A 6384-nucleotide genomic window follows, 5' to 3' on the forward strand; every position below is an offset into this window, starting at 1 on the left:
ATTGTGAGGAGGATTCCTATCCACCACCACCACAAGCTCCACCATGCTAATGTTCCTCCTTGCCCCAAGTCAGCCACCCAGAACTGCAACCCAGATCCAAGCATGGGCAAAGCAAGAGAATCCTGCCTCAGCACCAGCAAAGAGATCCCTGCAATCCCCTTCTGATCCTCTGCCTGATCACCCCCTCCATCTGTGGGCCTTGAGTTCTGGAACCAGCCACCGCCCCAGGCCTGTGCTGGGACTGAGACCTGACACAGCTCCTCTCTCACTGTGGTCTGATGGAGCTTTCCTACTGATCTTCTAAGTTGTCATTGGTGTTTGGGGGTTGAGAAGTCTGGAAACTGCCACAGCTGCTCATGATTCAGTACCCTGAGGCCTACTCTAGATTCACTGAGGCCTATTCTTTGCTCCATGGCCCATCCAGAACTGTGCTCCGCTCCCAGTTTGGAGCAATAGATCTTTCAAATCAACCATCCAAGTTGTCTTGGGCTAGAAATTTGTTTCACTCTTTCTTTTCGTGGGTTCTGGTGCTCTAGAATTTGTTTAGAGCCATTTTTACAGGTATTTGGAGGGGTTTGAGCAAGAGTTCAAGCGAGTCACTACTTTTACTCCATCATCTTGGCTCTGACCCTTCCATTTTACTTTTTGTGAGCAATATCATAGGTCCATATGATATAATACTTTTTTTACTATCCACTATAGGGCAATTATTAACAAAATAATAATGAAAAGACCTATAGCCCTATAGACTAAATTAAAGATAAAATTAAGATGCTACATGAATCTAAGGAACTGAAAGTTGAGAACTACATGTCATTGAAGATCTTCACTTAATACAACTTCCTAGAATTATGCTTTATGATAAAAAAGATGAAAATGATGCTGAAGTCTCAAATGATTTTGAAAAGAAGATAGATATACTTAACCTGGAAATAAAATGATGGACAGGAATTAATCTTCATGATCAATTAATTATACAAAAGAAGACTAATTTTAAAAAATGGAGCACCTGTTTTAACCATTATGCAAGAGCACTTTTTTCCCACAATATTAGATGAAAAGAGTAAAAAAAAATGAAAAAAAAACAAGACTTTTCACACATTAATTTGCATGGTTGCCATCACTATGGTAAATAGCATAGGAAGAAAAGTGAAGTTATTAAAGCAAATCCCTAAAGGGAGATATAAGCATGGCAGAGGTAACCTGTAAGTATTAGTTAAAATCTGTGGAAAGAGATCGAAAGATTCTATCAGTATCTTTCTTCAATATCCTGTAGAAATCTTGAATGTTAACATAAATATTTTCAAATTAAAGGCAATAAAAAACACAAAGAAAACTGAAAATAAAGACATATTAGGAATTTTAGAGCTGCTTAATCATCAACTAAAAAAAGGTAAAAAATGTTATATATGAGAAATCAAAGTAATAAAATAGTACAATATTTCAAAATAAAAAAAATACAGGGGCTTGAGAAATAAAGGCAACTCAGTAAAGGAAAAACCCATGAATAAGTAAAATTGACAAATTCCTGATTATTTATATGGTCACAAAAAATCCAACAAATTAAATTAAAATGCAAGTTAGATCAAATAAGAAAGATAATATATGCACATAGTTAACCTAATGAACAATAAAATAGTTTTATTAAGGCAGTTGACTACAACTCTATTCTCTGAAGAACTAGAAAGTGATGTGACCTTATAAGATACCCAAATATTTGTTTAAATGCTTCTGGGTGGTGTTCCAATTAATAGCAAGCCAATTTATGGATTTCTTCTTAGGCATAAGCCTGATCCCACTTTTCTTAAGAGATGGCATAAGACATAATTGTTAAGGTTCATTATCAAATTGTATTAATACTTGCAAACCAGTAACCTCTCCAAATAGAGGACAAATACAAAGATGTGATCTTGCCTTTCAGATAGTTCAATAATTCTTAAATTATCTTCCCTCAATGTATTTTCAATATCAATTGTTTTTCCTATAAGATAGTACAGATTTTTCAGTCTTTTGACTTTATTTTATTATTTCTTGATGACTCATGAAGTCATTAGCTTCCACTTGACCACTTCTCATGTTTAAGGGTTTCTTCAGTGAAGTTTTGTACCTTTTTTCATGATTTTTTAGGAGTTAATTACTTCAGCATTTGTTGTTCTGTTAATTTGCTTTTCATAATTTTCTTATTTTACTCCTATTTCTTTTCCCATTTTTTCCTGTGCTATTCTTATTTAGTTTTAACATCCTTTTTTGTAATATCTTTCTTTAGCTCTTCTAGGAACTCTTGTTGGGCTTGTATTTAATCTACATTTTTGGAGACTTTCCTTATAGATGATGTTTTTAAGTTATGTTCTTCTTCTGAGATTGTGTCTTGAACTGTGGCTTTTAATGATCAGTTTCTTTTGTTGCTGCTGTTTGTTCTTTTTTCTAGCCTATTTCTTGATTTTGAACTTTATGTTAATGCTGTACTCTGCTCACTGCTAAGCATGGGGTGGGGATATCTGGCCCGTTTTTTTTTTTTACTTTTATATACTTCTGCTTTCACAGATAGATCTGGGGACTTGTATGTTTTTAGTCTTTCAATGGTGGTATGATCCATGGAGAGGTCTGTACTTCTTACCTGTGTTCTCATATGTATACAGACCATCATGGCCCTAACTGCTACTTTCTGACATACAATGGCAACTTGTAATGGGGAAGGGAGCTGGCATATGTCACTCAATTCTGTGCCCAGTGCTACACAGTGCTCTTAATGCCACTTCTGCTCCCTTTCCCTCCAAAGCCAGGCCAGCTTCAACCCCAGCATCTGCAGACATCTTCTTTCTTCCTAACCTTCTCCAGGATGGAAAAAATGACTCTGTAACTTTTTTTTGCTATTCCCCATCAAAATTTGGTTTGATATACTTTTAAATGTTATTTAAAGATATATGTTGGGAGAACAGGAAAAAAAATACCATTTTACTTTACCATCTTGTCTCTGCCCCCAATTATAAAGTAACATACTTTTATATAAAGTTTTCACAGTATATAATCACTTAAAAAGAATATTAAAGACAAAGAAGATATATGTTACACATTAAATAATATATAAACATCTATAAAAAAACCAATAATAGATGTAACATTTATATAGTGCCTCCTGTGGGCCAAGCACTGCGCTAAATGCTTTAGAATTATTATCTCATTTAATTCTTATAATAACCCTGGCTGGTAGAAGCTATTAGTATGCCCATTTTATAGATGAAGAAATAATGACAAATAAAAGTTAAGTGACTTGCTTAGGGTCACATAGCTAGTAAGTGTCTGAGGTCAAATTTGAACTCAGGTTTTCCTGACTCCAGGCCCAACATTTTATCCACTGTACCACCTAGATGTCCAATATATATAATATGTATGTATTATATTTAGACAAAAACATATACAATAGATAACATATATGTATACATATGTGTATATATATACATATATTCATGCACACACACACACACATATATATCTATATATATAGATATATATATATCCCATCTTTAACTTTCAGTGTGAGCATTTACACACTGATTTACTCATAAATTGGCAAATATTAAAATCAGTTTCATTTATTTTTTTGTTGATTGTTTAAATGCAAAAAAGTATTAATACAGATTAAGCTTCAAAGTGTGTCATTAATGTGTGTATATTTATGTGTGTATACATGTACAACTATAAAGATATAACAATATCTATGTATATGTATATCTTTAAATAGAGATATGTAAATTTGATAGTTATTGAAAAAGCTGCCTACAAGTGAAAACATGTGTATGTGTGTGTATGTACATATGCATGTATGTATATATACACATTGCCTTTTGATTACTGCAAAGCCTTTGCCTCAGTTCCCCATTCATGGTTTATCAATGTATTATCAATTTATAATTACATCCTAGTTTAGTAAGGACACTACAGGATTTGATATTCACACAGAAAATCATGTAATACATCACTACTGGCTAAAAAATTCTAGCATTTACTAAATACATAACAAGAAAAGACCTTAGTGGCTAGAAATACGTATCAAAACTTGCTATGTTTTATAAACTGCTGCAGCAGATCACAAATTCTCATATCAGAATTACCTCAAAATATTCTTGAACATTAAACCATGAGACTCAGCTTAGGTAATTAAATTCATGTGGGAAGATCATAGGGGATTTCTCACCCTGTCATTCTATTTGTTTCTGGAGTTGTCTTAAAGAGCCTTTCAATGAGACAACAGAAGATGAACTCACATACTCAGGATAGTTTTGATTCCCCAAAGAGATCATTTTATCCACTTTTGTCATCATCTTAAGAACCTTTAATTTAAAAGAACAATTTCAGGACAGTGACTTGTCCTTTGATCTTCTGTCTATAAACATTGAAAGAACTGAGAATGACAGGAATAACAATTTAAAAATAATAGCTCATATTGATATAGTGATTTAAGTTTTAAAAAGTACTTTAAATGAATTTTCTTATTCAATGAGCATATTATTTGTGAGGTAGGTGACATTTTTATATCCAGTTTTTTTTGTTTATTTTTTTTTTGTTTTGTAATGAGGAAATTAGGAATAGGAGTGATTTGGTGATTTACTTAGGGTTGTGCATCTTAGAAGCACCTGATGCAGGATCTGAACTTTGGTTTTCCATATTCCCATTCCAGACCTCTATCCATGAAGTCACACTGAACAGAAAGGTGTGATCAGTTTTCCATTTTGACAAACCTAGATCATATCAGACATGGGACTAGAACTCAGGCATTCTGATTGATAATTATGTTGGGTTCAGATTTAAGGAACAAAATCACAATTACACTTAGCTTAAAGAAATTACAGATTTTGTTGGATAATATGCCAACAAGTCATTGGAGCATATTTATACAAGAAGAGTACAAGAAACAAATATCCTCTTCCTTCTGAGCATCCTTGGCTCATTACATGGTCTTGAACTAAGGAAGAGAAAAGCAACCCCTACTTATTTGAAGCCCAGGCAACTGTATTTGCTTAAAACTGGTTCTAGATATTCAGATGAAAAGCCTTGTGGAGGCTTTAGGAGGAAAAAAAATAGAGATTTAGAGCTTGAGAAGAACTTACAGGTCACTGGCCCTAACCACCTTATTTTACACATGAGGAAAGAATGAGGTTGAGAAAGGTTGTGACTTGGCCAGGATCATACAACTAGTAAATGCCTGAGACAATATTCAGATTGTCCTTCCTGACTATTGTATTTCACCCCATAATTTTCACCACTGCATAATCATAGCACCATTTTTTCAATGCAAAAATTGGTTTAGAATCTTCCATTGTGTAATCGTGTTCATCATTTGCTCAAAAGGTAAACAGAGCAACAATGTATTCACCAGTGGCATATGGATATGCATTTATGTCTTGCACATTGCAAGCCATGAGCCTAGAATTCTCAGAGCAATAGCATTGTCAGTATATTTCCAAAATCTGACTTGAATGGTTTCTTTAGAGCGCTGCAGTACTAATGGTATTGTCATTCAACCCAATGAGGAGCTGTAGGCAAAAGGGGATTGTGTAGGCAGGAGAAGCTGCCATGAGTAAGTCAAGTGATATGGTAAGACTTCCATCTTCCCAATTTTAACATATATTCATGAGTATTCTGTGCATTCTAATCTTGCACCAAAGACAGTTAAGTAAGAAATGATTTTTAATTAATACTGACATAATTTTTAAAGCTTCACGTAATGGTGCAAAAATTGGCATAAAATCTGTGACAATTATGTGGTGAAATATAGTACTTGGAAGATGGGAAGATTTGGTGAGGGGAAAGGATAATCATGGATTTAAAGATCAGAAGTGTCCTTAGAGGTCATCTCAATCTTTCATTTTTCAGATGATGAAACTGAGATTCAGAAGAAAAAAAAGAGTGGTTTGACCAAGACCCCTTAGGTATAAGTATTACTGAAAATTTGAACAGAGGGCCCCTCATTCCAAATTATTTTTCCCCAGTATACTCTAGGACCTAAGATTCTAGGATTTAATCCACAGATATCTCAACCTAAAGTAGACAAAAATATTGTGAAATCATGATTAAATATGATTAAATAATATGATTAAATCTCAGTCTCCTTTGGCTTCTTTCATCAATAAGTCAGATAAGGATAAACAGGATTTTTACAGTTGGCAGAATTCTTTGAGAGGTAGAAACTATACTGATGAATATTCCTCAGTCATATCGAATGTCTTTGTCAGCTTGTCTTCCTCTTTATTTGAGTGCAATGAATATATCTAATACTATTCCTAATCCAATACTCTTTGTATTCTACCAGGCCACCTATCCAAATACACCAAAGAGATCTAGTTGGTATTGGTGGTTTTGGTGGTGGTGGTGATGGTGGGATGT

This window comes from Vombatus ursinus, unplaced genomic scaffold, assembly GCF_900497805.2.
Source record: "Vombatus ursinus unplaced genomic scaffold, bare-nosed wombat genome assembly UNPS02014773.1, whole genome shotgun sequence".
NCBI lineage: Eukaryota > Metazoa > Chordata > Mammalia > Diprotodontia > Vombatidae > Vombatus > Vombatus ursinus.